This window comes from Melanaphis sacchari, unplaced genomic scaffold (genome assembly GCF_002803265.2).
Source record: "Melanaphis sacchari strain LSU unplaced genomic scaffold, SCAv2.0 Contig7_pilon_pilon, whole genome shotgun sequence".
Taxonomy (NCBI): domain Eukaryota; kingdom Metazoa; phylum Arthropoda; class Insecta; order Hemiptera; family Aphididae; genus Melanaphis; species Melanaphis sacchari.
The window spans coordinates 5,488,231-5,509,880 of record NW_020271560.1 but is presented as its reverse complement, the minus strand read 5'-3'; the positions used below and the strand labels follow the sequence as shown (position 1 = coordinate 5,509,880).

At 28.2% G+C, this 21,650-nt stretch overlaps 1 protein-coding gene across 2 annotated transcripts in view; it reads left to right on the top strand.

The window, feature by feature from the left end:
* Positions 1-144: 144 nt before the first annotated feature.
* LOC112601626 (cadherin-99C) overlaps positions 145-21,650 on the top strand; it is a 56,123-nt gene continuing 34,617 nt past the window's right edge. For both annotated transcript variants that reach the window (XM_025349335.1, XM_025349334.1), the window contains exon 1: positions 145-445. The gene's annotated coding sequence lies outside the window, so the exon portion shown is untranslated. The remainder of the gene's footprint in view (positions 446-21,650) is intronic.

Sequence of the window (21,650 nt, the reverse complement as noted above, 5' to 3'; positions counted from 1 at the left end):
AGTAGTAGTAGTAGTAGTAGTAGTAGTAGTAGTAGTAGTAGTAGTAGAAGTAGCAGTAGTAGTAGAAGTTGTGTTTAGTGACGGTGGTGGTGGTGGTGGTGGACATCGGTGGTGCACTGGTGCCGTACGACGCCGCCGCCGTCGTGTCAGTCTGCCGGTAACATTCATTCGGTTTGTACGCGTTCCAGTCGATTGTTTTGTAATCGTCTTTTCGTGTGTTTGACGCCCGTTAGGAATTCGAATAATTTTTGTAAAATCATACCGTTTTTAATCTCTCGCTCTCTCCCTATCATTTACCTCGGGTAAACTCGAATGTGTGTGCTGTCGCGAGTGTGTGTCGTATAGGTTTGTGCTACCAGTAACGTCATGGATAATACTCGATAACTGCAACTCCCAGAGGATTCGAACAGGTGCATTACGCAACGGTGGCTATATCGACGAAAAGGTAAAAAGATAAAATTCAAAAATAACCGACACAGACGTTGTTCTTTTGCCTTTCCTTGTGCGTATTATGATACCCTTTGTCGTCGGTCGACCCGGCGACATCTAATCATTGGTGGAAAACGTATTTGTAGCTGTGGCGAAACGTGCAGAGAAGCTGAGTAGAATTCGACCGGGAGGGGGAGGGTTACGCGTACCCGGGGTTATACGCATACGATATATGCGCCAAGCAGCTTTGGCCGGAAGAAGCTGGTCGGTCACGTGCGAGTGACTAAAAAAGGGGAGACCACCGCGTGCACGGCTGCAGATATAACATAATACATGTAGTATACGTATAATAATATTATTCGCGTTGGGTAGACATTCTATAAATATAATATGATGCAAGTATAAGTTTATCGACTTCCATCGGCAGTTCAAACACGTCCATATAGACTGCAGAGCACATTTATTTTGCTTATAATATTGTTATACTTGAACCGTTCTTTCGCAATTTTATTCTTTACGGCGATATTAATTTATACACACGCCAACGCGGTGTGCACACTACACAGCATGATGTATGACGTGAGCATTTAGATTCGACACTCATCGATATTGATGTTTCCTACACTTATCACGCTATATTTTAATGCAGACGATCGAAGACAAAAATCAAACAACTTCAGTGTTTATTGCATGTTTACATTCTATGTGCTTATTGTAAAATATAAATATATATATAATATATATATATATATATGTACCTCCTGCACGTCATACTGTATCTAGAATTTATTACGTATTTCAAAATATTTATATCGTGACGAATATATACCTGCTATAGTACTATGAGGGCTATGAGTGATGATTCAACGATGAATTAATGTACTCATTATATTTTATCATGAGAAACTTTAACGCTCGGAACCTTATTATACGATCATAGTTTCATATCAACTATAGGGGTTGGTTTCTATGTAAAAAAAATAACAGAAATCATCTACTATACTAATTGCTTATAGTTTTTGTTTAATATCTAAACTACTAAAACTAGCTTTAAAATTAAATAATTTAAAAAAATAACTCTGAGAAAACTCAGATAATTTAGTTAGTTACTTTTAAATTTGACAATTACTTTAAATTCACTCTAATAGTATTTATTAGTTATATTAAAATTAACAAAACTATAATAATTAAAATAAATGCTTAACATAAATTCCAATATGTCATGCGCTTGTAAGACGGATGCTCAGCTCAATAAATATAACCCTCATATAAAGTTTTTTTTCAATTTTTTTATCAATGTTCAGCCGATAACTTGTTAAAAAATATCTACGACTGTTGATAATCACTAATTATCTACAATTCAACAGCCGTGGTCATAGTATATCAAGATTGAAATAACACATATTTATATACCTACTTATACAGATATTATAACTATTTAATCGTCATCCGTCCGACATAAAATTGTAGGCATTGAATAAATTAAAATATGTTAGTTTGAATTAAAAAATTTATATTGGGGAGGGTTATTTATTATACAATAATATTTATTTTATTTATTTGTGATGTATTATAAAAAACCTAATTTAATATTATGTTAAAAATAATTGTTAGGTTAAGTTAATAACAATACAATTTTAATCAATGACAAGTATGATTTAAATAGAAAAATATTTTCAATCCTAAAAATGCATTATAGTTTTATTATTTGTCATACGTTTGTTAATGTTCCTTTAATCTAAAATTAATTACTAATTTTTAAAATAACAGGAAATACATTGATTAATTGCACCCTGCAAACAAAAACATAAGAATATGTGGATATTAATTTTAAACATGATGGTAGTTATACTTAAACTAAAAGGTAGTATTTTAATGTTTAAATGATTTCCTTTTTATTTAGCAGTACTGAAAATAATACAATTTTCCGCTCTAGTTCTGGATAATATATATTATTTACTATTTAACAACAAACAAAAAGAAGACATTATACCTATTCATAAACCCATATCGATTTTCATTTCAAATAGAAACTACTAAAGAGGTTCTCTTCAGTCTTCTAGGTACTGTGTAAACTGTACACATTACACACACACACGCACACATACACATGCACGCATGCACATACCTAGAAACCACTATAGCACCATCCATTTGTATGTAAAGAGATAGGTAACCAAAGACAAACGTATTTTATGCGTTGGGCTGAATAAAACCCGTAGGCTGTAGGTGCCATGCCTTGTCTATTATTAGTGTTATTATTATTTTAATAAACAAGTAAATGGTACCCGAGGGTGCCGACCGCGACTTATAAGTATGTCAACATATGACCGAGGCCTTATGCCTGATTTCCTGATCAGTTTTTAAACATTTAGTTTATCAGAACACTTTTTACACTATATGTCTGAACATCATGTCACTTTCATTCTAATATAAATAAACATTACAAAAGTTTCGTAGAACACTGAAGTAACATTTTTTTTTATTATTAATTCACGAATATCCGTACGATTATCTTTACGATTTTATTCATATCAATTGATTACAATTAATTGTTCAAATAATGCGAGTAAAATTATAAATGTTATTTTGTTCACTATGAAACAACATTGACATAAATAAAATATTATTTCTTAGTCTTTTTAAAATAAATTTAATATAACAGGAAATCATCATTATATTATTTATAAATCAGATTTTCAAACAAAATAATAATACAGGTACCTTGAAATATAATATAGAACTAATAAACCTGAAGCGCTGAAAATAAGAATAATTTTAATGACACATCATTAATCATCATTCATCATTATAAATTCACAATCGTGAAATTTGAACAACTTGTATATAAGTAGAATATGGAAGATGAATTGGAATCTTAGTTAGGTATGCACGATATTCGAAATAATAACAGGGCAGCATGAATGCATGATTATTATTATATGTACATCTTCAAGCCATGGATAATTGTTGTTACTTGATACGCCGACTGATGTATGTGGCTCTACTGGAATATGTTCTTATTTATCCTGTGTGGTATACCTACAGGCGTCATCTAGAAAATGGTATCTCCCATAGTGCTAGTCTCCTACGGTTTCTTGGCGCCTTATGTGTACAAAAAAAAAATAATATTTATTTTATTCAGTCCCAAAAATTTTATGAACTATGGCGCCAGTGTCCAGCGCTGACAAACAAGCATGTACAAATAATTTCAAAAAAAATATTGTGTTCCATTTATCCCCATCGTTTTTAATAAGGCGCTATAGACGTAGGTATCCACGTTTAACAGATTTATAGGTAATCATAATACAACGATCTCTAAATCATATTACAATATTTAGTTTTATAACTCACACAAAAGAGTATGATTAATGAAAATGATTATATTTTAAGTCCTTGAAATATGAAAATAAGTTACACATTTTTTGAAAATGTGTATAAGAATAAGAGGGTGTGGGTTGCTTATATATTTATTATGAAATAATGGAGTAGGTACAAGAAACTGTATATGCTATTAAGTTATATCGTTATGTTATAAAATATTAGAGAGTTGACTCTTGAACTATTGTCAGTCATTATGGGTAAAAATAAACTACTTAATATTTTTGAATCATAAATAACTACATTATTTTTATAAAAACTCATAAAAAAAGTTTTAAATTCATTTTTGAGTTTCATATTATGAATTATTTAATAATATCTTGAATACACAGACACTTATAAGAATTACGTGTAATGAATGTCAGTGCTTTGAAACTACCTAGTGCTTATATGTAATTTAATACATGTTATAAATTTAATTCAAGTAGTAGACTAGCCAAATGTAATCTATAACATTCAGACTTCAAACAAATAGTTACATTTTATGATTTATTTCACCAAGGTTACTGGTTAAAAAGTTTGTCCATTGTCTTGATTATTTCATATTTGAATTAATAGTTTTAAAGTTCCATTTATATAATATTATTTATTATTGGAAGGATTAGAACCATTGGTACAACAATATAAATTAATTTTTATTGTATTTCGTAAAATTACAAACATTTGGAAAAAATCAAATAGTCAATTTATCACTTTAATACAAAAAAAGACAATTTACTACTCTATAATTATAATACTATACTTTACTCTAAAATGATACATTAGATATGAGTATAAAAATAAAAATTAGGGTTTGAATGATGACCACCCAAGATCTAAAAAACCTTACTTAATGTTAACCTTACTCATAAATGTAGGTAGGTAAGTAGGTATATAAAGATCTTAAGTGTTTGACGTTTTAGGAAATTCTGTCTAGATATATTTATTTGAGTTATACTAAAAAACTTAAGTATAACTATAACTATTTATTAAAATTTAATTAAATGTATAAACCATTGATTACAAAATTCAAAACCAAATGTAAATTATTTGTATTCAATTAATAATTATTTAAAAGATAAACATATTTTTGTTTTAAAAACATAGTTTACGTCCAGTTCAGTAGAAACAATTTCATGCTGTTGCCTTAATGTAAAAGTAAATAAACTTTTTTTATGATATTAGCTTAGTTCTTAAGCTTGTTTTTAGTAATTATGTAAAATGTTACAATTTGAAATAACTAGCTTAAAAATTAAAATATTATATTATAAAAAACCAACTGATCTTATGATTCAATTGTGACAATTTCATAGTTAATTTAAGTGAATGTGTGCATATACATCTAGGGTCTGAAATTGGTATAAAAAGATTTCGAATTATCATATTTCAAAAGAAACTCGAAAAGTTACTAATAATTAGTTGTAAATAGGAAATTGAAGTTAAAAAAGATAATATTATCTAAGATTTTTGTGATAAAATGTACCTCTGATGGATTAAGATCGGTGGTAGGTATATTAATGCATAGAAATTTGTCATAGATATTTTAATGACTTCTGCGCTACTGGGTTTAACGCAAATAAACAATAAAATAAAAAATCTTAATTTGCATCTCAATTGTAAAATAAATTAATAAATTAAAAAATTGGTGAACTATAAAAAATAATTTTGTATTATCTCAAGTAGATTTCAATTTAGTAATATATATATATATATAAATTATGTGGAATTTTTATAATACACAAAAAATAAAAAAAAGTAGCAAATATGGCATGTAGGATACCAGAACATCCAAAACAATTGTTGAATATTAACACAAATGTTTAATAAATTTTATTAATCGAATTAGAAAAAAATACAATTTTAAGTAATTGCTTTAAATTTTATGTGAAGTAAAATAAATAAATTTATATTTCTAGTATAATTCTAAATTATTATTTTTTTTTTTTTTTAATAATCACTTGAATAAATTATATTCGTGACCTCTACATATTATTATCGTGTACAAAGACTTAAAGAACAAATTGCATTCTCACGGTTATATTTTTTTGTTCTCGAATCAGTTATACTTTCCCATCTTAGATTCTTCCTTACGCTGTGTTTTTATAGGTTCAAATGTATTTCAATCTATTTTGATTTAATTTTTAAGTCAAGTTATGTTAACGTTCGCTGTAAAAAGTGGAATCAATTAATTTAATAGAAATAAACCTTTTGAATTTTTACTGCGTCTTGATCAAATAATTGATGAATAAAGTTCGTTCCAATTAAAAAAAATAACATACCATTATATAATGTCGAATGTGTATATGTAGACAATGAATCAGAAACTTCTACATTTAATGAAAAATGCAAATTACGTGAAATAGATATCCTTAATAATAAAAATGTATAAACACAGATACTTGAAGTATCGAGAATTTCTACTTTTTTGCCATACTATTTTGAATCTATAATATACGATAATATACTTATATAAAAATAAAATTTAATTTATTTATATTATTGAAAAAAATTCCAATAAGTTATTTACGCATTCGTACTTTAATGAAACTAATAAAAGAATTATGCCAAATTGCAACCAGTTTAAATCATTAATTAATAAGGGCTTATAAGTTCTAAGATAACCGATATGGTAGTTATTACAGAACTAATAATATCATAAAATTTAAAAATATCTATAAAGATTGTATTTTATTAAATATTATAAAACTTAAATATACGTATATGTGAAAATATCAACTCATAATGTGTAAATAAACAGAATCATTCAAATTTTAAAAATGGAAAGCATTAGACTATTAACCTTAGTTATATTTCAGTAACGTAGAACTTCAATAGCTCATATTATATTCACATAGCATGCAAACATTAAATTACACTAAAAAAAAAAAATGAATTAGTGAAACATTTATATAATTACAATATTAAATGTTATGGCTAGGAAAAAATTATTTATCTATATGTAACTATCATGTTCATGTAAATGTGTCACAAAAAATTGCTGTTTCTTACTTCTTAACTTTTAATGAATCATTAATTATTTATTGGAAGGTAAATTAATTTAATTTCATAAAATATATTTATATTCATAATAAATTAATAGTTAAATTTAAAAATTTTATTAGCATTTTGTGTGTGTATACTGCCTAACACTATAGTACCTATTATATAATATCTTATGTAACTAAATGTATATATGCGTGATATATATTAAATACACCATGAAAGATTTTTTTATAAATACGTAATCAAAATTCTACTTGTCTTACTATAACAATTTATTTATTTATAATAATTATGATTTATGTCTTTAATATACATGTATGTTAAACAAAAACAATTAAAAAAAGCCTTGTCCGTTTATGATTTGTTTAGTTATTCAATTGATGCAATATAAAGTTTGCATTAGATATTAATATATTATATTAATTGTCATAGGTAATCAAAATTTCTGATAATAAGTTCCCCCTACTTTAAACTCCGTTTATATTATAATTTATTTCACGTTAATTGGCTTGACGTGTATAGTTCTTAATACTAACACAGTATATTATTATGACTATTGCAGACTGCAGTTTTGTTTATAAATTAAAAATAATAAATAGCTCTTCATACTCATTCTGCATCACTCTATAATTCCACTTCTATATTATACAGTACCTCGTGTCGTACTGTCGTGTAAACATCATGTTTATTCGAGTAAAATAGAAATAAAAACATCATTATAATAAAGGTCAAGTCATGATTTGATTGTTGTCGCACGTAAATTTTCTATAAACCATGTGTGCGTGAGTTTCTACAGCATTGCGAATGCAATTGCGATGTATAAATGTATATAATATAGCTCTTTTGTTTTTTTTTTTTTTTTGGTTTTGTAATAATATAATCATACTTTATACATTAATATCACGGAGGATATATGATTGTAATGTTATCGGATATTTTACAACGAATACATGCAGTAAGCTTTAAATACAGCCAATAATTAAATAAGTAAACCTTATAAAACAAATAAACCACTGTTTATAATTACCCAATTTTAAATTGTATAATATATAGGTACCTAAGTATCACAATGAAATTCACCTATACATGGGTACTTATAAATTGTATAAATTGTATGTACAGTAACTCGCATGTAGCAAATGACTGCAATTACAGTATGAACTGGAATATGACTACAAAATGTAATAAAAACCAACGGTTGCCGAGTAGTATATCGAATGCTTTTATCTACCATATATTTAGATAGATCCAACGAGTAATACTACTTTCCCTGCAGTGTATATTATGGTACCCCATATTCTTCCCATCGCTTTTGTACATTAAACGCACTGAGTACGCAATACTACCACCCATTCTGCGCAAATAACTGAGTTTCCGGTTCTTACAGATAAATCTTAAATCATGAATAATAATTTGCATTTAGAAATCCTAAATAATAATTTAACTTAGTAAAACAACGTATAAGTTACTACGCTTGAAAGTGGTTCTAAGTTTTTTTTTCTTATTTTCGGAGTGTGTGTAGTTATTAGTTATTGTATTATATGTTTGTATATTACTACGAGTATAATACTGTAAGCTGGTATAATGCGTACTAATATATCATATATATACAAACGCAACTCTAAATAAACCCGTCGTGCAGTTGATATTGAAAATGGTTCTTGTCGAATGTCGTTGATCGAACAAAATACTGCAACCGGGCTTGTAAGTATAGCACAATGTTCTTATATAAATAAAGCTATTGATAGTCTAGACTCTGGATTCTGTTCGGAAATACTGTTTACGACGACAGCAAACAGCGGCGTTGTAAAGTGTACAGCTCCATAAGCGATTTTAAGGGTGTGAGGAATTAGTTAAACCTTAAATTACACCTAATATTTGTATTAACCTTTCAGTAAAAAACAGTTTATTTTAAACGATAGCAAAATTTATATATTAGACTGTAAGTTAACACAAGACCTAGCTTGTAGCCTCAGCCTCTGATATATTATAATATACCCACTATGATATTCACAATAATATATTTTATAATTATTATTTTTATCAACCCCGTTAACTCCTCTAAACAATGAACTGTTGAACTCTGGATATGCGTTCGACCGTTATCTCTGAACAGGTCAGGTTAACAGGATGATTGCAATTATGGTGTTGTGGCTACGGAAATGTCAACTTATTTATTTCAACGCGGTTTTACGAATGCAGTCGATTTAAATAATTCGCGGCATTGGCGGCGGTGTCGCGCGTCGCGTGACCGACCGACCGCTTCTAACTCATTTAATCGGATTAAGAGTTTCGTACGGAGGGACAAAAAAAAAATGGATGAATAAATATAAAAACACTAATGTCATCCCCCAGTGATTCATGTATTGTGACGTACACGGATGTAATATGTGCAGTGAGTAAAACAACTGAAATACAATAAATTTCAAAACAATTTATTTTTTAGTAAAGTACATAAAATATTAGTAAAATTTTTTGTGTACTTACTTTTTTCACAAATTTTCGTTTGATTAGAAAATAAAATATGAATTCATAAGTTTAACGCACAATACCTGTAACTAATACAAGCTTAGATGAGTTCTATCATTTATAACTATATGTTCATAAACAGTTTTAGACTACTCCATGTGTAAAATTATCTTATCCCAAATCAACCAGCGAAATGTCATTTACTCGAAATACATTCACTTACGAAAACTGATACAGAATATTCATAAATTTTTACGCGTTAAAGCATTTACCTATGTATATATTTAACATTTAAGCATACTGCACCGCACCGTGCAGGCGTGTCACATGTATACGAGTACGCTAATCATACCATGTTAATCTTCAAAACTGTGACGTTTTTCGTTTCGAGCGGAACAGACAGGTCCGCGAGACAATGACAATTACAAATATATAAGACGCAAAATACACGTTTATTTATGTACTAAGTATATATATTTTTAAGTGTAATAATTAAAAAAAAAAACGTTTACACGGTGACGATTAGGAAACAAATTGTTCTTAAATAAAAAAAAGCGTTTTAAATTAAATAATATATATATATTTATATATTATGTATAAATGCATCTGTTCTTTTATACATGCTATACGTTTTTCTGATAAGCGTTTATTGATAATAATGATATGTATCCTATATAAGCTCGTTGTAAAGTCAACAAGTGCGCATATCATATCGTTGTATGATATATTGTATTATAAACGCGGTGGCCGTCGTGGGTATGAGCTCTGTGTGCATTCTGGATAACATTTAAGCGTTTAATTCCACTAATGCGTAAAATATACAGATAAGGTCTTTTTTCCCTTGAGACGGAAACAACGTTTAGAATTCAAATAAGAACCATATTTCTTTGTTTATATATATGTATAAATATATGAAGGAATTTAGAATGCGTGGATGCCGGAGTCTGGAGTCTGGACCGTGACATACCTAATAGACTTGTTTTGATTTTTGAAGAGTCTAAACGTACCTATTCCAATCTACCTACGTATTATTGACTTGAATTTGTTTCTTTTTCTTAATAATTTCGGAGATGTAAAATCTACGGATAAGACGAGGAGTTTATCAAATTATCTAAATATAAATGGTTTGACTGAAAACTAATTAGGATATCGTGAATTTGGAGAATCTATTCTATGTAACACAATAAGATATTATATCACAATTTAATCTTATGAAGTTATGCGGAATACCGAGGTCTAACAAAAAGAATCCATTAATATTACGTGTGTTATAACCGTCGACTGTCGTTTGTTCGTTACGAGGCTACCGCCATACTATTGTCGAGTATAATATAAATAATGGAAGTCGAGAAAATATGATATCGTACATTCCTACCGGTCATTAGGGTCTGTCGGATAAATATCGCGGCCGTCCGCCGTTTCCGTAATGATCTAATGAATGATTCAGAAGGAACAGAAGGATAAATTAGTATTATCACTATTATAGCAGCTGCGGACATATTATGGCGGTCGGTCGTTGTGTTTCATCGGAATCTGCTAAAACGAAGCGTTGCATATACATTATGTAAATCAGTAATAATTATTATTGTTTGTTTCTATTCGGCGGCGGCTACGTATATGGTAGAGTGGTAGCGGCCTGTTGCAGCCCTCACAATTGATGGTTTTCACTCAGACGCGCGCGCGGAAAGTTATGATTTATAAATATTCAATTCAATCGAAATGGACGGGGCACCTCCCATTTTAGCTCAATTATAATAATAATATTATTATTCATGTACGGGCGGCGACACCGCACGGCATTAATCTTTCTCTATCATACTCTCTCACTCTGCAAGCCAGACACACGCAGCGTGTTCGTTTTTACGTGTTATTATCGTTGTTAATTTTGCATATAATAACGATGATAATTGATAGTAATCGTAATGCAGGAACGGTAAAGGTATAATTAATGAACTATACATTTGCATTCGGATAAACCGTTATAGCGCAGTGTCCTTTTACGATCGCCGCGTGTATACTGCGGTGAACATACGCGCGTTTACAAAATAACATCGCGCGTATAAATAATACGGCAATAGTCTGATATTGAATTACGAGTGCAGTTAGCTTGTTGTATCGACGGGGTTATCATAAATAGATCGACATTTCTATTTGCAGTTTAGTCCACTACGTGTTTACGTCCCACATCACTCGATACGAACCCATAGTAGAAATCTACCAGACGCAATTGCAGGACCGCAGCCATTGTGTTTTTATGTCAATATGCATATTATGGAGTGTCATAAATGATATTAAAAAAAAAAGCTATTTTAAGATATTATAGATACCAATATACCATAATATATTGTACATAGAACATTGTGTACCTACGTGTGCTATCACTGTGAATCCTAATGGTTAATAATAGTAAAGGTTAGGTCAAATTCATGATGAAGTAATAATATATTATGACAATGAAAACGACAGCACTGTATAATGACTGTAGGGGAGACTTGAAGAGTGAATAAAGAAAGATATGTACCCACTACCCAGTGCCGAATTGGATATGTATATATCGGCCCGTCCAATCTTAGAACTTTTATTAGTCTAAAAACCTATGGGTTAGAACAATAAAATTAGTTTAATATTTCATCTACCAAAAAAGACTGATAATTCACTTGTTCTATTCGAGTTGGTCGCCTGCTGTATGTACATTTTCGTCGACACTTATTGATCCTAAATATATTTGTAAAAGATTGCGTCTCCACGTCCTAATGGGTCATAGTTTTTTTATCAAGCAAAATACATATACATATTATAAAAAATATAAACTAGCATGCCACTCGTATATAATATTCATTAAGTGTATTAATCGCACCGACATGTCAAAACTCGTATTCGCCGTAAATACACATTAAACATTTAGGTATATATTATTACAGTATACTATTTACATATAAACGCGTACAGGCCTACGTGCTGTACGTAAGTCATGTTTATATATTTTCTACACATAGTAACAAATATATATATGTAATGTAGACATAAATATGCATTTTGTCAACAACCGATTTATGTACAGTTTAGAAATATAAGTATTACGGTAGAGTCAACTCTTAAAACCCGAACGTCGACCGGTTCTACGTCGTCTAGAGATACTATATACAACTTCCGACACACCTTTGGGTGACGGCCGTAAAAAACAGCTTCGCGTATATGTTCCTGATGTTTATATTGTATAATGTATATACCTATGATGATATGATATGCCATGTGTATTACGTAAAGATTCGATTGACACGAAAACCAACTCGGCAGTAACTGCATACATACAGCGCGTATACATATATATATAAGCATATTATACATAGTATATCTTGCTGTAGTCTACTGATTCAATCTTACGCTCATGTGTGATCCGAATAATCAATTAAGAGAAAGTGCGCCTCCCGGGTGCAAATATAATATATATTTTTTATTTCCATTTTTTTTTTTCATCAGAGATATTTACGTTCAATCATTTCGTCAGTCATTATACTCGCACTACGCAGAACACGACAATTTAGAATTTTATACATCAACGCTAACCGCTAAAGGCTATACCATCTTGCTAATGTATTTGACAAAAAATATGTTCGACAAATAGATATCGGTCAAATGAGAGTTCATTATCGAGTATTATTATAAATGCTATGATATGTTTTATGATATATCTGAATAAACAATAATAGTATTGACCTCGCTACAACTTTGTAAAGATGATTCTGAAATACTACGTATTGCTATAATCTCCTTAAGTCAATATGCCATACTACGCTACTCGTACTTCAGTCTTCAATAGTGTATGTCATTAAAATGTACAAATAGTGTAGGTACTAGTTGTTTAACTAGGTTTTTCGAAGCTATTTAATGGTATAGTGTAATAAGTATGACGTGTGTAACCAAAATTACATTACATGAATTGCGAATCAATGACATTGTAATACAAGGTATATTTACAAGTTTACAATGCACTTATTATCAAACATCTAACAACTAATAAACATTTAAATAATGTGTACTCTAATATATTTCTCGGTGATAGTTTCATAAATTATTGTGAATGACAAATAATCAAGTAACTACTCACATAAAATATTATTAATATTTACACGAGAAAAAACTTGATTTTAAAGTAGAAAATATTATAACCAAACTTTGATAAAAGGCAAATTAGAAAAAACTAATTAATTTATAATTCACTGTTCTATTTATATGATTAACTATACTATTGAATTTTTAAATAAATATATTAATTACATTTATTGGTTAGGATTTAAAGAATTTAGAATTAAAAAGAAAAAATACAAAGTATCTGTTAATGACATTTTAAATAATAGCATGTAATTATAATTACAAAAATACGATATAAGGAGGTACAAAATAATTAAACACAGTGTGCACTGTGTACAGAGTGGAACAAAAATATAAATAACAGTGTGTTAACTTTTATTCTTATTAATATTTATTTTTGATATAAATTTAACAATTATTATGAGAACTAAATACAAAAAATAATTTAAAATTTAAACTATATATTTTTTTTATACATTTAATGTATTAGAATTAAAGTTATTAAAAAAATAATTAATTATATATATTAGTTATTTCTGTTACACTCTGTATAGGTTAAAACGTGAAAAGTAATTTAGATAATAGTTTTTAGAACATTAGTGATTAAATTTAACCTATTAGAAATGAGAACATTAACAAGTCGGTAAAATCCACGAAAATTAAATGTATTTTATATTACCATTTAAATAGTCACGAAACAAAGTTATGGCATGGCAACAAGAAACTTATATTATTTGTATTTGATTAATTTAATTTCAATTGATAATCACAAAGTGGAAGTACAAAATAGTTAAACAGTTTTTGTTTATTATATCAAATTCAAGATGGTAAACTACATTTTTTATTATAAAGATAAGTAATAATGTATTGACTATTTTATGTTTTAGAAAGTTAATGGAATAATTATTCACTTCAAAATAAATAATATATAGTTTATTATAGACTAATTACATTATTCTCATTATATGTATCATATATTTATATCAACTCAACGTCTAACAAAAAAAAAAAAAATAAAAAGTCTGAAATAAACCAATTTTAAACTGGTTTTGATAAAAGTATTATAACGTCGTTGAATATATAATTTTTTATAAAAGTTTTATCGATTTAAATATACTGTGCGTATCCAATTAGCGATTTGAAAATAGAAATAGTAATTTTGCATCGAACATGAAAAGTATTATAGGTTCCTATTGTGTCTTTAAAAATATCGGTCAAGTGGGTTAGGTTAGATGAAGTGGTTGTATAACAATATAGGTACACTACGGTAGTTAGCACACGAGTACCCACCAAGCTATGTTACACAGAATTTGTGCACTCAACCCTGTTTTGTGCAGAGTTAAATAAATTTCAATTATCAATTAATGTGTGTTATTGTCAGCTTAATTTGTAATTTCTATTGTGCAAAGCGAGTAAAATTACATTTGCTCGAAGCGACATTATGAAATCGTATAACGATTGTACATTGTCTAGTGATAACAGCTATAATGATACACATTTTGTCCTAACTCGAAGAACCTTGGCTCCGGGACGAACAAAACTCGAGGACATTGTTGCAAAACGGTTTTCCTATTTGTATACAGACGTATACTAACGGCACTGTCGGGATAAACTGTTAAATATAATAAAACAGATACCTTTTATACCTCTTGTGTACCTATAGAGTATAAGAGGTACACATGTTGGATTACACGGGAGTTTGACCTTGGTTAAGAGACTTGATCTACAAACGTATACACTTATAATATATTATGTTCGGATAGTGGACGTATAGTTATTACTTATTATAATCATCGTGCGAAACTATAATGTACGATTTCTCGTTATTTTCCAAAAATTGATCTGATACCAAATATTTTTTTTATTTATATAATATATACGCTGTGTGTATTTAAGTATTTATTTTTTTGAATTTGATTTTAAGCTTAACATTGTTACCAATAAATGTCGACACATTAGATTTTTTAAAAGATCAAAATCGAACAAAAATATACTTTGATAAGGTACATTATTTTAGATTATAAATTGTTTTTTTACGCATTGTTGTAGATATATTAATATAATATAAATACCTACAATAAGTTGCAATATTATGTCTCAATTTTGTTTTGAAGGTGTTTCAAGACTTAGTCGTCTTATACTTTAGAATCACGGGAATACCATTTATGAGTGCAACATCTGTGATATCTTATTTTTAATACTTATTATAACTAACGTCTTGCGTCTGCATCAAGATCCAGGGGCGTATACAAGAGGAGATGCGGAGGTCAGATTACTCATATAAAGCCTTTTTAAATTTTATAAAATAGTGTTCCCACTATTAGAGCGTTACAAGAAAACAAAAAAATGGCTAGGGTTGTAAATTTGTATTTCATCACATTCAAAAGACGGTACGCTGTTAAACTAATGACTAATCAGTAATCATAGAATTATACTCATTTCATAATATAATATGTTTATATTATAAACATTATATTATTATAGAAATAAAATGCATGGGCTTTATGCATTTAAACTAAAAAATATTATCAGTTTTAAAGAAGTAATATTGATGAATTCATTTAAAAATAAAGAAAATTAAATTTTGTACTAAAAATTAAGTGTATTTAAATGTATATGTTTTATTATTTATTATTTTAATGTACATATACCTAGGTTTACTTTTTTTTTATCCCTCCCCCCCCCCATACAAAAATTATGTTCGCGCCCTGCCCATTGGTATGAACATTATAATAGTTGATTGAAAATACTATGTGTGCGGTAGAATATTACGTCGAAATATGATTTCTATGGAAATATAAAATATAAATGTTTTTAAAAACGTTTTATAGACTACATTGTTTTTTTTTTTTATTTGTTGCTATTTTCGACGAGTAAAAGTAGGTAATTCAGCGGTCAAAACAAACGAGAAAAATATTACAAACGGCACGAAGTGATATACTAATAATACGATTTAAAAACTCGAAGACATAGCGCTATTCCATAGTAACTGACAACTGTGTCGAGAAACCAAACAACAATAATATAATACCATTCTACGTTTTCGTTTATTATTGACGGACCACTGTCAATAATAATAATTATTGTTATTATTATTATTATTATTTTAATTATTGTCATTATTATTACACCCATGTTTAAGTGTGGTCATCGGAGTTCATCGGGTTCTTGGAATGGTAATTCGAACACGTACGGTAAAAAATATTTTATTCATTAATGTACACTGCACGTATTCCACAGTCGAACTCGTCGCGCGCAGATGCAATGAGTTTGTTTTGTTTCTTTTTTTCGTTCCTGCTTATAATTATTGTCCATGTGCACTCCATTTCGCGTCATCGTTGGCCGCGGTGTCATCGTAATAGCGATAATACATTTATTATTCGTACACAACTCTTCCGCGTAATAATATTTAATAAATAATGACTTACGGTGTATGCCCATACGTGTGCGTTCGTATACCTAACCGGTGCCGTATTTCAACGACTATAATCATTATTGTTGTCTTGTTGTCGTGTGTCGGCTGTTATAAAATATTACGAAATCGACGGAAACTTCCTCGCAATGCACTTTATGAAATACACTTGTCATTAGTACGAGAATGCAACAAGTTCAATGTCATGTCTGGAGAAACCAATATGGTTTTCGGTCCCCTCACCATTCAATTTTTTATATTTTTAATATAGGTCAAATATGATGTAATATACACTATATATGTGACTTATATATTATAATGTATAGATAGTTACAACACTTTCTGAGCCCACTTATCTTCCACGAACAATTTAAAAAAGGTAAGATTAAACTCTTGAGACCTAAGTATTAAATTTAACAAGTTGAAAACTAAAAACTGATTTATTATTAAATAAAAATAAATAAAATATTTAAAACTGGTTTTTAGCCTTGATTTTGAAAATGTAAACAACATTAATAATGAATAGGTTTTCATGTTAATATTATTCATTGGGAATACTTTTATTTAATTTTGGTATGATCTGTTAGATTGCACTATTGTCTAAATTATTTTGTTGAATCATAATAATATTTTATTTTTACTTGACTAAATTAAAACATTTTAATAGTTGCTTACCATCACGAAAATAAATTGTTGCAAGAAAGTAATTAGATCATAAAGGTATACACTATTTAGTTGGACGAATAATTAGCTAATAACCTTTTTTTCAACTTTTCTTTGTTCGGAAGCTATTATAATATTTTTTAATTAGTAATAATTATTGACAACAATTTGAAATGTAAATATGCTAAACTGTGTATAGTTGAAAATATTATTATCATCTATCAGTCTATCACAATACGCGTGCCTCATTGCTTCATCGAGCAAAAAAATGTACACCCCCTAAACCATATATACATTTAAAACCAGAATTTAGATGGGACGTTTTAATCCTCTCTACGATTGTAGTTTGTGGCTCAAAAAATTAATTTAAGTTTAGTTTCTTAACACTACTATAGTTCTATGACACTGAATAATTGCAATACAGAATATTTTATATCATACACATTTGCCGAGAACTTAGTTAAGCGAAAGTATATGTATTTGACGCGTTTCTCGTGTGATTGGAAGACGGATGGACCGCGCGAGGTGCGAATGTGGGTCACCCGCTCGCCCGCACCCGTCCAGAGGCTGGAGAGTGTATAATATTGTGTTAAATCGTACGAACGCGTTATTAATTGGCCGTGTGCGCTAAGTCATTTGTCCATCATTTGCAACGCAGTATTCGTGCGGTTTCTCTCGCGCGCATAAATGATGATGTCGAAGTCGTCGTCAGAAAAGAAAAAGAGAGAGAAAAAGATTTTATTTTTATTACTGAAATACTATCAAATATTAGCATTGATTTTACCGGTTTTCATGATTAGAAAATCTGTCGAACGATCACCTTAATTTAATTACCTACCACCGCACCGGTCCCATTACACTCGCACCGGTTAGGTTGATGATATTTCTCTTTTAAGAAACCGATCGACACAAATCATCAAATTTCGTACTCTGAAGAAGTGAAGAACCAAACGTTAATATCAAGTTCATAGATACAGAGACACATAAGTATGTTTGAAGGTTTCGAGATATAAAACACGATTTAAGATGGTTTATATCATTCAAGTAAATTACATTGATTGTTTTATTAAGAGATCTAGTGTACGTGAATTAAACAAATATATTGTAATATATTACGCCAAATACATACTATTTTAGTAATATAAACATTAACTATAACAATAATATGATACAAAATACAACATAGCAGTTGTTCAACGCATATGGTTTTTATTTTCCCGAAAATAATAATTGCAACCCTGATCACTGCAGCTTTGAGCTTTGCAGAGAAAACATTTATACGAACGTTTAAATCGTGACCCACTGCACTAATAGCGGTTACTGTATAAACCCAAGGTCGAAGAGAAATCGGTATCTCGACTTTAATTTTTCTACAACGTTCAGGAATCCTTCTGTAAATGGACATAAATCGTGCTTAATCTTATTGAATATTTTCCGTTTACATACATGCATATTATATGTACTTTTAAGTTTTAACCCCGCACGATAACGACAAATCTTGGTTGCAAAACAACTTTTTTTTGTGTAGATTCCAACTATACCTATATATTATTTAATGGTAGAAACGTCGTGGATGTTGATCGAAATAAACCTTTAAATACTATTTATACAAACGTGGCAAGTTATTAAATATAAACTTTTTTTATGTATATAATAAATAACACCGAATCGTTAAAATATAAATTTATAATCGTGTTGTTTTTTTTTTTATAAGTTATCTATGACAAGGTATTTTTTTGAAACTTTGAACATTTCAAATACCGAAAAATTGCTTTTATTGTACCTACACCTTCTTATAACAATAATTAAGTTTACTTGAAATTTTTTTCCTACATTACATAAATTTTTTTAGTATTAGTTTTTATTGAATATACAATATTACTGATAGTACATTATTTATTATATTCATACGAGTTATGACCTTAAATCTAATTAGTTATCAAGATTTTAAATAGCAATTAATTTATGAAAAAGAGTTGATTGTCAAACAATGATTTGAAGATTTTTTTCTGTTGTAAAACCCAATAGGTACATTATTTGTTTAATTCAAAATAAAATATGAACTTATTAGTTTGAATATTCGATCACATTTTAAATATAAAAAAATAAATTTGAATATAATAAATATTTATCTAAAAATAAAATGAGCTGTGTACAAAATGGAATGTATATGGATTTTTATAATGGAACTTCTTTACATTTAAAACAATTTAATATGTATAATGTATATATATTAAAACAGTGTATTTTAATAATAACGTTATACATCTCAAAACTACTCGTATTTAAAAGGTTTGAAGTAAAATATCTCAACAGAGTAAATTATATACAATTAATTAGTAAGAAACATTTAGGAATAAATAATTTTAATTTTAAAAGTTTTCTATTAATAATATAATCATTATAATCATTAAAAGATAACAATTAAAAATCGAAAAGAAAACTAACAATGCACATTTATATTAATTGTGTGTTACTCATCGAGCATATTTCCTTGTGTTAAAAATAAAATTTCATTAATAGTAAATTATCTGTCGATTATATTCACCGTCTAAATGCTTAATATTCTAAAAGCTAATAATGGTATGTTAATTATGTTTTTTTGAATTGAACGTTTGTTTCAGTAAAATGTGTTTATAAGTACCAAGAAATCACAATAAACTTAAGAAATATAGATAAATATCTTTCAGCAAACTAAAGTGTAGGTACAGGACCAAGGTTTTACTTTAATATTTCCTTTAAGTAAATATAATATTGTATACATCATCATCATTAACTAAATAAAAAATATATACATTTTGTTTGCAGAACAAAGATAATAAAACTATGATGACTTATTTCGTTAATTTTTAAAATTAGTCGTTGTCTTGTATATAATAATAAAAGCTTTAATGATTATTATCATATTTATATTTTTACTATAAGCTTCCTTATTTATGGTTAAATTATAATATGTTGAAAATAGACATTTATTTTAATATTCAACAATAGATGAATAGTGCTTAACAGTTAATAAAATATTAATACCTAAGCTATAAACAATGATATTCATACGTTGTAATTAATCATGATCTATGATAGTTTAAGGTCTAGTCAATCTATGATTGAAATTTCATAAAGAAATGATTTACCACCTATTTTTATCACTATAATATATTATAAATGTTATTTTAATTTTAATGAAGTAAAATAAATCTATTTTAAAGGATTTTAAAATTTTAAATCTACATTACCAACTATCCAAGAAAATGTACACTAATTTAGACATCTTATTTAGTCCTTAAAGTTTGAGTGGAGTGAATTTCTAAAAATTCCTTCTTATTATTTTCTTACATTATATAGAGAATAAGGACAACATTTCAAGTTTCTAGATTTAGCGGTTTGGACTATGCGTTAATATATATCTATTTTTTCTTTAAAAAACAAAAATTTTATTATATACCTATTTAAGGTTTATAAAATAACTCTTAAGCTATTAAATATATTTTCCTGTGATCAACGTCATACAAAATAAAAAAATAAATTGTCAACGTAGCAAATTATTTCATAGGATTAAGTATTAATTTACGTATAGTATAAATACAATTAAAAGTTTAATAGGTTATATTATATTATAATTAATAGGTACGCTGTGAATTGTGATTACTCGTCACACATGCATTATTATTTATTATATTATATTTTCATGTTTTGAGTAAATTACGTGAATATTGTCAAAATAAATTTTTTATCAGTTTTAAAAAATAATATAGTGGTAATGATGTATTAAATGCGCTGAATACAGTTAGACGATAATAATAACAATTTTCATTTTACTATCATAAAAATAATAATATATTATATAGTATACCAGTTATTACCTATATGTTATGAATATAATATTGTATATTTACGATATATACCTATTGCGTTTCTATGAAAACTGATAAAATGAAAGTATAATGTATAAAGTGTATGTACCCTTGCTGTAAAGCCATGCTTCAATATATATAATTATATTACAAACGTTGTATACAATTTTACAAAAAAAAAATTACATGTTTATTAAACACATTAGGTATCATAATGTCGTATTGGTAGAATACGTATAAGTGAAGTACATAGTTAATTGACTTACTAAATTTTCTCATAATATGAATATCTGTGTGTTGTGCAATATATCATACAACTGTACATACATACGTATAACGTACATGCTCCTTAGCTCCGTCAACTTCTCACA